This window comes from Periplaneta americana, chromosome 14, assembly GCF_040183065.1.
Source record: "Periplaneta americana isolate PAMFEO1 chromosome 14, P.americana_PAMFEO1_priV1, whole genome shotgun sequence".
NCBI classification, from domain to species: Eukaryota; Metazoa; Arthropoda; class Insecta; order Blattodea; family Blattidae; genus Periplaneta; species Periplaneta americana.
The window spans coordinates 145,027,160-145,041,662 of NC_091130.1; positions in this window are offsets into that span (position 1 = coordinate 145,027,160).

Genomic DNA, 14,503 nt, shown 5'->3' on the forward strand with positions numbered 1-14,503 from the left:
TGAACAGAGGTACAAGAAATAGAATCAACGGAAGTAGGGAAATAAATTACAATCAACGGAAGTAGAGAAAGAAAATAGGATCAACAGAAGTAGAAAAGAAAATATAATCAACGGAAGAAGGGAAAGAAAATAGAAGGAACGGAAGCAAGGAAAGAAGTAGAAGGAACGGAAACAGGGAAAGAAAATAGAAGGAACGGAAGTAGAGAAAAATAGAATGAACAGAGGTACAAGAAATAGAATCAACGGAAGTAGGGAAATAAATTACAATCACCGGAAGTAGAGGAAGAAAATAGGATCAACAGAAGTAGAAAAGAAAATATAATCAACGGAAGAAGGGAAAGAAAACACAAGGAACGGAAGTAGAGAAAAATAGAACGAACAGAGGTACAAGAAATAGAATCAATGGAAGTAGGGAAATAAATTACAATCAACGGAAATAGAGAAAGAAAATAGGATCAACAGAAGTAGAAAAGAAAATATAATCAACGGAAATAGGGAAAGAAAATAGAAAATAGGAGGAAAGAAATTAGGAAAAGCAAATAGAATCAACAGAAGTAGAAAAATAGAATTAACAAAAGTAAAAAGAAAAGAATCAAAGGAAGTAGAGAAAGAAAATAGAATCAGCGGAAATAGAGAAAAATAGAATGAACGTAAGTACGGAAGTAAAAAATAAGGTAGAATCAACGCAAGTGAAAAAGAATCAATAGAAGTAAGAAAGAAGAAAACTACAAAAAGAGAGAAGTACCTACGGACGGAAGCAAAGGAAAAGAGCAAAAGAGTGAAAATGAAGACATGGACACAAAGAAAGGAATAATATCAAACAGAAGAAAGAGTCCACCCAAATAGAAGGCGTTGTGCATCGGGATGTGAACAGGTGCCCACCCAGCCGTGAAGCTCGCAGTTCCCTCTCGTCATCCTGGTACTGTAGCTACAGCTCATGGACGCTCGGCGTTTGGGGGGGGGGGTCTGCTAATGGCTTTTCCTGCTATACACATTCTGAACACTATTTTTTAGATCCCTTCACTTCACAATCCCAGTAATGTGTGTTTGTGCGCAATACTTTTTACTCCATGTGTGTGTGTGTGTGTGTGTGTGTGTGTGTGTGTGTGTGTGTGTGTGTGTGTGTGTGTGTGTGTGTTTGTGTGCCCACCCTTCGCCCGCCTCAACGAACGCCTTCCCCATCTCTCTTTCGGACGTGTTTTCAACTAGATATATTGTAGTATGTCTTTTGTTTTTATTTAATATTCAATCCGTCCGTCTTGTATCCTGGCAACGTGTTTCTCATTTTCTTATATTTCTGTATTTTGAGAATAATATATGCTCTTTTGTTTGACTGCTATGATGCTTGAAGGTATTTCACTTTCATCGGGGGTGAACAACTGACGTGTCATCAATTCTGACACAATCGTTCTCTTGTTTTGTTGTACAGGGACATCATTTTATTTTTACTTCAATTTTTATTGTACCCGAGTTTTTAATGTACTTCACTCCCACCCCTTCTAATAATGAAGTTCAACCGTCCTCCACACAGATTCGAGGCTGCATATACAGTCATGGTAGCCTTACGGTCATAGTAAACAGTACGTTCCAAAAATATGTTCGCGTTTTCCAGTGACGAAAGAGCTTTCAATATTTCGCACAGGTACTGTCGACCATTTGCCTACGTCGTATCCCGGTTTCCCCCACCAGCTTTTATTCGCCAGCTAGTGGCTGGGCTGTCTTAGCTCTTTTCTGAGAACATTAATTTCTGTTAGAAATTGGACGTCTACGTAATATGATACAACTGTTTAAATTAACTTAAATAAAAGGGCCTCATTAAGTAATTAACTGTCATGTGATTTCCCCCCTTTCTACGACCCTGCAAAAGCCACCGGCGTGGCTCAGTCGGTTAAGGCGCTTGCCTGCCGGTCTGAAGTTGCGTTCGGGCGCGGGTTCGATCCCCGCTTGGGCTGATTACCTGGTTGGGATTTTCCGAGGTTTTCCCCAATCATAATGTGAATACAAGGTAATCTATGGCGAATCCTCGGCCTCATCTCGCCAAATATCATCTCGCTATCATCAATCTCATCGACGCTAAATAACCTAGTAGTTGATACAGCGTCGTTAAATAACCAATTAAAATAACAAAAATAAAATAAAATAAAACGACCCTGCAACATAACCACTTGGACGGACAGTAGATAGTATGTCTGAGTAATTTTATCTTTTCGGATCGGGCAGAAGTGAAGATTGAATTTACAGTACGTAAGGTACTCTTTTATAGAGTAGGATAGAATCATTTCAACATGAGTTACTAGTACGAAGAACGAAACTGGTAACTGGGATTAGATGCAATAGTATATAGTGCGATAATATGCACATTAGAACTGAAGCCTGTATCGAAATGAACGGCCACCATTTTCAAAAATGTGTTTAATATCCATATTATGATTATTTTTCATTTTAACTTCATTCTCTATAGTGTACCCTAATGTGCTGTAGACAGTATAATATACACTGCATAATGAATACGTTCGCATGGATAACTCAGTTCGTGAGTAAAAACACTTATTCTTAATACAGTACTGTATTTTGATTAAACAAAAACCTAATGCAAATTATCGAACTCAAAATCGCAATATTTCCTAGTTTACGTAAATGGATGAACTACTTTTCTTCCCTCCTATACCTAGTAGAGTGATTTGTTTGTGTTTTACGCCAGTATCATCGAACTCCAGTCATGGAAGGGGGTAGCAAACTTTGTTTCCGGTTCTCTAAAGGTATAACCAGGTTAATATTAAAATGTTAGTAAAAATAAAATGATGTCCCTGTAGTTTGTTGCATTATTCAGAAATATTATGGACTACAGTCCAGGACTTGTCCTGAAAAATACAATATTGCAAGATACGTAACTGCTTGAGTGTAGACGAATTTTCAACACAAACCTTACTTTGCTTACAAAAAAGAAAAGGGACAGTTACAAATTATTTGAATTATCTTTTGATTCCAGCTCAAAAATCGTGTTTCCTACAACGTCCCTGTTGTAATCTTGAATGTATGCACCACCTATATGTCCCGATATTTCTCGAATTGCATCAAGATACATGTGTGAGAGTCCATTTTCTGCTCTGGCCTTCTTGAACAAATACAGAGTGTTTCGAAAGTAGTAGGTTTTTTAGTAGGTTATTTTATGACGCCTTATCAACACCTTAGGTTATTTAGCGTCTGAATAAGATGAAGGTAGTAATGCCGGTGAAATGGGTCCGGGGTCCAGCACCGATAGTTACCCAGCATTTGCTCATATTGGGTTGAGGGAAAACCCCGGAAAAAACCTCAACCAGGTAACTTGCCCCGAACGGGAATCGAACCCAGGCCACCTGGTCTCGCGGCCAGACACGCTAACCGTTACTTCACAGGTGTGGACGTTTCGAAAGTGATGGTCAATAATTTAAAGATTCTAAACACACACCTTCATCTCAAACAGCAGAAATAACTAAAATACTCTCTCAATTAATTACTTACTTACTTACAAATGGCTTTTAAGGAACCCGAAGGTTCATTGCCGCCCTCACATAAGCCCGCCATCGGTCCCTATCCTGTGCAAGATTAAGCCAGTCTCTATCATCATACCCCACCTCCCTCAAATCCATTTTAATATTATCTTCCCATCTACGTCTCGGCCTCCCTAAAGGTCTTTTTCCCTCCGGTCTCCCAACTAACACTCTATATGCATTTCTGGATTCGCCCATACGTGCTACATGCCCTGCCCATCTCAAACGTCTGGATTTCAAGTTCCTAATTATGTCAGGTGAAGAATACAATGCGTGCAGTTCTGTGTTGTGTAACTTTCTCCATTCTCCTGTAACTTCATCCCGCTTAGCCCCAAATATTTTCCTAAGCACCTTATTCTCAAACACCCTTAACCTATGTTCCTCTCTCAGAGTGAGAGTCCAAGTTTCACAGCCATATAGAAGAACCGGTAATATAACTGTTTTATAAATTCTAACTTTCAGATTTTTGGAGAGCAGACTGGATGATAAGAGCTTCTCAACCGAATAATAACACGCATTTCCCATATTTATTCTGCGTTTAATTTCCTCCCGAGTGTCATTTATATTTGTTACTGTTGCTCCAAGATATTTGAATTTTTCCACCTCTTCGAAGGATAAATCTCCAATATTTATATTTCCATTTCGTACAATATTCCCGTCACGAGACATAATCATATACTTTGTCTTTTCGGGATTTACTTCCAAACCGATCGCTTTACTTGCTTCAAGTAAAATTTCCGTGTTTTCCCTAACCGTTTGTGTATTTTCTCCTAACATATTCACGTCATCCGCATAGACAAGAAGCTGATGTAGCCCGTTCAATTCCAAACCCTGCCTGTTATCCTGAACTTTCCTAATGGCATATTCTAAAGCGAAGTTAAAAAGTAAAGGTGATAGTGCATCTCCCTGCTTTAGCCCGCAGTGAATTTACTGTAGGAATTCGTAACAAGCTGTTTTTTACGGTGATGGGTTGTTAGCCCTTCGCCCAACCCCCAAGCTGGAGGACCACCCCTTATCGGCTGTCCACGACTGCTTATTCAATATATTCGCAGCTACCCTCTCAATTAATATCACTCAATAAAAGAATTGTATTCCAATGGATGCCATCCCATTGTGGAATCCTGGGAAACGAGAATTCGGATGCTTTAGCAAAGAAGGGCAGCACTGCTACTTACAGACTACTCTGTGAAGAGATTTATTAAATCTACATACTTAGACTTCAACAAACAAAATTTGATAACACAATCTCGAGGGAAAAATGGAATTGGAATATATCAGTTCCTTAACTGCCCATTATGCAACTCGAACCAAGAAATGGATTCGGAACACTTCAAAATCTGTTCTTCAGTGGCTGACCATGATAATATCTTTGAAAAATATTGGAGTGCAAGAGGTCATATGACTTTATTGTCAAACGCCTGGCATTAGAAAACAACAACAACATAATTTAAAGATGAAAATTACAAACTTAACGAAGCAACAGTGTTTCAATAAACATTCGTCCATAAAGTAACTGTACAGTAGCGGCAAAAAAAAAAAAAAACCGGACCGACCCTTGTAGCTGATTTTAGAGCACGATAGACTGGTAACTAAGGCTTTCGTGGTTCGAATCCTGCCTGGGAAGGAAACTTTTTTTTTTTTTTTTTTTTTTTTTTTTTTTTTTTTTTTTTTGTGGAAATATAAAAATTGGAGATTTATCCTTCGAAGATGTGGAAAAATTCAAATATCTTGGAGCAACAGTAACAAATATAAATGACACTCGGAAGGAAATTAAACGCAGAATAAATATGGTTGAAAAGCTCTTATCATCCAGTCTGCTGTCCAAAAATCTGAAAGTTAGAATTTATAAAACAGTTATATTACCGGTTCTTCTGTATGGTTGTGAAACTTGGACTCTCACTCTGAGAGAGGAACATAGGTTAAGGGTGTTTGAGAATAAGGTGCTTAGGAAAATATTTGGGGCTAAGCGGGATGAAGTTACAGGAGAATGGAGAAAGTTACACAACACAGAACTGCACGCATTGCATTCTTCACCTGACATAATTAGGAACTTAAAATCCAGATGTTTGAGATGGGCAGGGCATATAGCACGTATGGGCGAATCCAGAAATGCATATAGAGTGTTAGTTGGGAGACCGGAGGGAAAAAGACCTTTAGGGAGGCCGAGACGTAGATGGGAGGATAATATTAAAATGGATTTGAGGGAGGTGGGGTATGATGATAGAGACTGGATTAATCTTGCACAGGATACGGACCGCTGGCGGGCTTATGTGAGGGCGGGAATGAACCTTCGGGTTCCTTAAAAGCCATTTGTAAGTAAGTAAGTAAGCAAGTGTGGATAAGCTTCAGGGCTTCTACCGCATTGTCTTGGTGTCGAAAAGCGGTCGAAACGTCAGCCACAACACCAAGAACACCCCGGTAGAAGCCCTGAAGCTTAGCCTTATTCAAATTTATTCCCAATACTTTTCGATTGCAGCGATATTTTACTACGTAATTAACTTATTATTCCCAGAACATGAATTTTACCAGTAAACTTAAGGGTTACAATTTACTATATGACGCATGACTTCACCTGTTTTCTGATCACCTAAAATTTTTCGAGTGCATATAGCTCTTTGCACCTTCGTGGTGGCCACCCCTGTGCTCTGGATACTATGTAAACTTTATACACTTCGCCAGATCTCTGCATTACAATCAAGCCGTGGGCACATATCTCAAGTTCCGTCTTGTTATCTCGTTGTATCCCAAAGTAAATGCTTGCAAACCTAAAAATAAGCTGGAGTCTCTTTTGATGTCCTTCACGGTGTGGTTATCTACTGCACATCTTCTTTCCTTTGTTCTTTCAGCGTGTTGTAACTAAGGATACCGATAAGAGCGCCAAACCTTCACGCGCTGGTATCTTGCGCTGCTGGTTCGTCAACATTCTTACAGAATAATCCAATTGCTAGTAGCAACATGCTCAAATAGTCCACTGACAATTAAAAAAGGTGACAGGCGATTTATAGAATCCATATAATTTGCATGAGATGTTTAAAGGGTTTTTCTTAATATGTTCAGAGGAATTAAATAAAATTGTGAAATGCAACTTATTTGTTTCTTATACACGCGTTCATAGTTTTCTGCCCAAGGGCAGGTCTTTCAATGCAAATCCAGCATTCGCCAGTCCTTTCTATTTACCGCCTTTCTCCGCATACAATCCGTATTACCTTAATGTCGTCAATCATCTGATATCTTCTTCTGCACCGAACTTTTCTTCCAGTGCATCCTTCAGTAAGCAATTTCTTCTGAACCAGTGACCCATCCAATTCATTTTTCTCTTCCTGATCAGTTTCAGCATTATTCTTTCTTCGCCAACTCTTTATAGCACAACTTCTTTTCTTATTCTATTTCACACGTTCCATTCTTCTCCATATCCACATTTCAAATGCTTCTAGTCGCTTCTCTTCACTTCGTCGTAATGTCCATGCTTCTGCCCCATACAGTGCAACACTCCACACAAAGTACTCCACTAGTCTCTTCCTTAGTTCTTCCAAAGGTCTGCAGAAGATGCTCCTTTTTTCTATTAAAAGCTTCCTTGGTCATTGTTATCCTCCTTTTGACTTCCTGGCAGCAACTCATGTTACTGCTTATAGTACACCCCAAGTATTTGAAGCTGTCCACTTGCTCTACTGCCTCATTTCGAATTCACACGTTTACCCTCTTTACTTTTCTTCCTATGACCATGGTCTTCGTCTTGTTTGCATTTATCTTCATACCATACTGCTCACAGCTGTCATTTAGCTCCAGTAACATATCCCTTATTAGTATCATCTTCTCTTCTGCTAACATTGCCACATCGTCGGGAAATCTTATGGCCCTAGGTTTTATAAGTAATTAGTAATGTTCATATTTTACGACAAATAAATATCTTAAATGTCGGTAAAAACAACTTGATTAATATCACTGTTATTTCGCACAAGAGACCATGAATTCGGTGTTACTTCGCATTTAAAAAATATACCTTTTTTACATCATTGAGTATTTGTACAAAGTCTACATGTCTTTATCATCAAGGAAATCTTGGAGGTGTTTAGTAGATTTTTAACAATACTTACAGTATTCTACCGACGCTGTTTTGTAGAGAAATTAGTGTAACAATCTCATATACTTCGTATAAGTAATATGAATTAATACACACCATATAATATCCAAGCCATTTATTTATTTATTTATTTATTTATTTATTTATTTATTTATTTATTTATTATTTTGCTAATAATTATTACATAAAATATAATATATACAAAAGAACTTTAGCTCGCCCCTGAAAGAGGAGAACTCGTGCTCAGGGGCGGATTCCTGAATTGAAATTAATAATTATACAATACAATTTGTCTTATGTCTACTATGCAATTATAGTATATAAATTTAAATTTACAATTTTTAAATTTTTATAAATTCCATACATAACTTTTTAAATTTAATACTAGAACTATTAGAATTGACAAGATTAGGATATTTAAATATAAATTTGTTATATATTCTTGGGCCTAAATTACTACTATGATTAAATAGGTACTGTAACAGTGTTGCATTTTGGTTCAAACAATCTTAAAGAATTCATACTTTTGTTTCATAACTATGAGAATACAAGGTTTTTATGTATGAATTTTATTAATACAATATAATAAATTTGTCTTACGTTAAGCACATTAAAGTCTAAAAACAAATTTTGAAATGGAAAATCAATAGGTTTATAAAGACATATTTTAATTATTTTCTTCTGTAATAAATAAAGTGGATTTAAATGAGCTACTCCATCCTATAATTCCATACATAATTACCGATTGAAATAAAGTTAAATATATTGTGCTTAATAAAGTTATTGACAAGTAATTCCTCAATAAAACAAAATAATATACTATTTTACGTAATTTATTACAAAGGTGATTAATGTGTTGGTTCCATTTTAAATGATTATCGAAAATTTTGTCTAAATACTTAACTTCAGAAGACTCTTTAATAATCGGACATTTACACTGAACTTCATATTTCGAAATAGTCATTCGAAAAAGGTTTGAATATTGGATTAAAATTCTGCAGGTCTATTGAAGTAGAGACTGAATATTAAATTCAAAACTTAGTACATAAATATCAATATAAAACAGATTATGTCTTAATCAATTACAGTTTTTAAGAAAATTCCACTATCTGATTAAAAAAAATCTTAAGTCCTGCAAAATCCAACCACTGCCATGCCTGCCAACAATATAGTGGGCAGGGAATTAGCCTCACTAAGCCTAAGAATTTAGTTATAGTAACAACTTTTCTAGTGTTGAAGTGGAAAATTAGTGGTAAATTACCTCAGTTGACTGGTTTCAACTTGGTGTTATTCATCTTCAGAATTCATTGAAACTTACCTTGTATCATTTTTATAGCTTAGATTCGTGTTTACCTGTATTTGTGTGATACATAACTTGTCTTGTCTTGATTATACATCTTGATTACGGACTTTTAACAATGCATCACTTAAGAATTTAGTTATGATAACTTTCCAATGTTAAAGTGAAAACTAAATGGTAAACTACCTTGATTCACTAGATTCTACTTCGTGTTAATCGTCTTCAGAAATCGTTGAGCTTATGTTGTGCTATGATTTTATACATTTTTTTCTCGTGGACTTGCATATGCGTGTTATGTAACTTGTTTCTTCATGATTATACATCTTGACTATACACTTTTATCAATGTATCACTTAAAAATTTTGTTATAATATCAACTTTCCAATGTTAAAATGAAAACTAAATAGTAAATTACCTTAGTTGACTGGTTTTGATTTTGTGCTAGTCATGACCAGAATTCGTTGAAACTTATGTTGTGTGATGTTTTTATGGTTTTGATTCGCGTGGACTTGTATTTGTGTGTTATATAACTTGTTTCGTCGTGATTCTGGCTATATATTTTTAACCCTTAAATTGGCAAAGCTTCATTTCTCACACTACTTTTTTAAACCGTGTCAGACCATAAAGAAAACAACTATCGCAATGTCCATATTTTATATGTTGTACAATATTATAGTATTGTGAAATTTTAATTTTCCTACCAATTTTTTTTTCTATTGTTGCATTGAAATTGAGGGGCGTTTTCACAAAACTCGTTATCTACAAAAACCTGTTTTTTTTTCAATTTCAATTTTTACTTTGATTTCATTCTTATTATGTGTTGATATGTATTTCTATGTTTTCTTGCTATGAATATTAGACGGAATTACTATGTTTGAAGTCTTGTAACAATAAATGAGAATTTCATTTGACTTTAATGAATTTTTCCACAATTCTTCTACCTCTCACGAAATTATCAATGCAATATCACGAAATTACCAAGGTTATCACGAAATAACCAACCTTTCAGCTTAAGTTGTAAAAGTGGTTTTTGGCACATATTCAAGAACGTATCCAATCTTTTATGTCTCCAGATTTGTACAGCCGGTTATCGTCTTTTAGATGAAAAAATCGGAATAAGGATATATTTACATATTTGCATTTTAAATTAGTTTTCATGAAATTATCACGAAATTACCAATGTTTACCCTACTAAAAAAAAATTCTTTAGTTCAGTGAACTCACACTTTGCAGTAAATCAAACCCAAACTACGACGAGGGCTACTTAGCGACTTTCTCTACAATCTACTTCAGTTTGAGTCCTCTAGGTAGTAACAAAAAATAAAAAACAAAAAATGTTCAAAGGTACACTATGCTAAAGGTACAACAGTCTCCCCTACCCTATATTTTTGTGACTTTAAATTATAATATCGGAAAGGAAGTATAATATAAATTTCTCTACAAAAAGACTCATTTCCAATAAATTCATAATAAAAATGAAAATGTAACTTTTACATAAAATTTATTTTTATTTCGCCAGTTTATATTTTCAGTGGAAGGACATGAAGCATATATTACTGACTTTTTTTCACCGTGATTCCTGCGAAAACTGGATATCTAAGGGCTAGTGAAACATATGAAATCCAGTGACCCACTATTTCCAGCGGGATTCAAACTCGTGCCTCCATTGCTAGCGGACGTCAGAGACAAATTGTGATGTTCCTTTATTTTCCAAGTCCCCATTGGCTTATTTCGCCCCTCTGTTAGTGGTATACGAAACTAACGCACCGATGCGTGGAAAGTGTGTTGTTGTTCTTGTGCCGACGAAAAAAAAAAAAGAATTCAATGTCGCACATTAAAGAGGGTGAGTCTGTGGTGGTGGCAGGAAGGGCATAAAATTGCCCCGCCATGCATGACTAAAGCTCGCTCAACTTGCTGGAATGTCTGTCTGTCTGTCTGCCATGTCACGGCTTCAGATATGCTGACATTTTGTTTCAGGCATTGTTATTTCCCCAGGGGACGGGATTATATCCTGGGAAAAATCAAGTACGCCAAAAATCATATGAAAGCATGGATTACGAGAGTTTCCAGGCAGTTTTTCCAAAAAAAAAAAAAAAAAAAAAAAAAAAAAATTGCTTTGTGTGGTATTACTGCTTGCGCTGCATTTGTTGGTCTGTTTCTAAGTTCGCGTTTTAATGCGTCTTGCTGAAAATGCTAGAATTTTCTGTCAATGATTTATTTAATTCAGGAATACAAACTTTAATCTTCATCGATTCTGTACCAGTTTCCTGAATCTTGGTCTTTGTCCTTTTCAGTTTTCAAGAATAATAGAAAATACTTAAATGAAGGCGAAAAGAATGAAAAACATAAAAAATTGTACTGTAACAGCCTATCTATACTAATAATAAATCTGTAGCCGAAATTTTTGTGGTAATTTTCGATTTTCCAATAATAATTGGTGCTAACATATATAATTAACCACCCTGAAACCGAAAATTGCTTTTTTTGAAATTTTTTTTTTGTATGTCTGTCTGTATGTTTGTTACCTTTTCACACGATAATGGCTGAACGGATTTCGATGAAAATTGGAATATAAATTAAGTTCGTTGTAACTTAGATTTTAGGCTATATGGCATTCAAAATACATTATTTGAAAGGAGGGTTATAAGGGGTCCTGAATTAAATACATCGAAATATCTCGCTTATTATTGATTTTTGTGAAAAATGTTACATAACAAAAGTTTCTTTAAAATAATTTGCGATAAGTTTTATTCCTCGAAAAATTTTGATAGGACTGATATTTAATGAGATAAATGAGTTTTAAAATTAAAATAACTGCCATCTAAGGCCGTGTAATGAATTAAAAAACAAATGACTTCGTCTATAAGGGGCCTTGGACAGCAACAATCGAAAGCTATGAAAGATAGCCTACAGATAATGTTTCTGTGTTTCTATGAAGTAATATCGGAAGCTAAATTAACCGATTTGTATAATTAATTATTAATTCACCATTGGAAAGTGTAGTTTCTCTAGATGGACATAATGCTATAATGTTATTACAGTAACTTCTGAGTGAATCGAGGACAGGTAAGATTAAAATAGATTCTTATGCACAGAAAACTTGATAGGTTATTCTGTACATTCGTTTCCTGTATTTCCTAAACTAATTTTTATGAGCAAATGAGTGGTCTCTGGATCAAAATGATCGCATTTTAATTTTTTAATTCAATTTAAATTAAGTAACTAATAAACGATTTATCCTTCTATCAAACACGAATGTTCCCTGGATCAGATGTCCTCTTTTAATTATATAATTACTTTATATTTATTTCTAACGGGTGCAGCGGAGCTCACGGGTACGGCTAGTAATACAATAAATTTCTTTTTTTTTAGTAGGTTATTTTACGACGCTTTATCAACAGCTTAGGTTATTTAGCGTCTGAATGAGAAAGTTACCCAGCATTTGCTCATATTGGGCTGAGGGAAAACCCCGGAAAAAACCTCAACCAGGTACCTTGCCCCGACCAGAAATCGAACCCGGACCACCTGGTTTCGCGGCTAGACGTGCTAACCGTTACTCCACAGGTGTGGACACAATAAATTTCAGAACAGTGCTAAAATGGTTGATGAGCTAGGAGTTAAATAAGTCACTAATATCGGAAAAATTACAGACAGATGACATACATAGGCCTATACATACAAACATAGAGTTCTGCCAAATAGCGGGTCTTTCACTGCAAATCCAGTATTCTCCAATCTTTTCTATTTTCTCTCTTCCTCTTAGTCTCCGCATATGATCCATGTATCTTAATGTTGTCTGTCATCTCATATCTTCTTCTGCCCCGAACTCTTTTCCCGTTCACCATTCCTTCACGGTGCATCATTTAGTAGGCAGTTTCTTCTCAAACACTGACCCAACCAATTCCTTTTTCTTTTCGTGGTCAGTTTTAGCATCATTATACCCATTCTTTCCAACACAATGACATTTCTTATTCTATCCATTTCACATCCTCCATCCTGCTCCATATCTACTAGAGAGCTGGCCTTCTATGCCCAAGGTTGCGGGTTCGATCCCGGTCCAGGTCGATGGCATTTAAGTGTGCTTAAATGCGACAGGCTCATGTCAGTAGATTTACTGGCATGTAAAACAACTCCTGCGGGACAAAATTGCGGCACATCCGGCGACGCTGATATAACCTCTGCAGTTGCGAGCGTCGTTAAATAAAACATAACATTTAATATTTCACTAGAGTTGAACAACGATCGAGAAAGCAAGACTAACAGCTCCCGTAAAGCCGAAAACCCGCACGACAATGTATACGTCGCGTCGTTGACGTAAAGACTGCTTGTGAGTGTTTCGAGACGCCGAGATTGATCACTCCCGAAGTCCCGAACGTCAATCAGGCTTGAATCGCCACAGATGTTTATACCTGACTGAACTTTTATCTACTTTGGCAACTGTTATATATGTATAAACAATCAAGTAGCCTATTTGAAACATCATCTCTACTTTTCAGTGTATAATAATCCGTTCCCCAGTTTTTATTTAATTTCTAGGCCCTTATTAAAAGTAATTTACAATTAATATTATATTTTCAGATATCCCTAGTAATATAATAGAATAAGTATATATAAATTTCAATCATAAGACACATCTACTAGGCTTATCTGAAAATATAAAATGAATTGTAAATTACTCAATGTCAATCAGACAGCATTGTATAAACGTTATCTGAACTTGAAGATTAAATTACACAACACTAACGCAAACATTTGGTTTAACCAACAATGTTTGAAAGAAAAATTAACAGCTAATTATGCAAGAATCAAAATTAAGAGCAAAACCCAATCAGCCAGAAAAACAAAAACTTTACAAATAGATGTGTCTTATCGCTAATATGTTTTCGCGGGATATCAGCCGAGTTAAGATTTTGGAATGCTCCAAGCTTTCGACTGCCATCTCTGCAGCCATCTTCAGGGAAGTGATCTTCAGGGAAGTGATCTTCAGGGAAGTGATCTTCCCTGAAGATGGCTGCAGAGATAGCAGTCGAAAGCTTGGAGCATTCCAAAATCTTAACTCGGCTGATATCCCGCGAAAACATATTAGCGAACCAACGCCGAGAAAGCCTCAAATCGTACAGATGTGTCTTATGATTGAAATTTATATATACTTATTCTATTACCTTATTAAAATGGTAGACATTTTCTTTTCATATGTTTAAGATCAAGTGAGCAATCTCAAGTAAAAAGATATTAATGTTATGTTTTCTTTATGTTTCTTAAAAATGCAAATTCATTTGAGAATTGTTTTTTTTTTTTTTTCTGTTTATATAACCATAGGTAATATCATATAATAGAACCAGAACATTTTGATAACTAAGACACTGTTATGTTTTGTCTTTTTGTCTTATTTAAACATTTATAATGTTATTTATTTCAATGATGTATGTTATTCAAAGTTACGAAATCTTTCCACGCCGACCAAATGCTATTTCGAGAATGATGAGCGAGACTCGAAGCGCACGAGAATGACGAGACGGGACTGGAAAGACAAATGCAACGAACACAGCTAGCGAGAGCGGCAGTATACGACATAACTCTTCACAGATATAC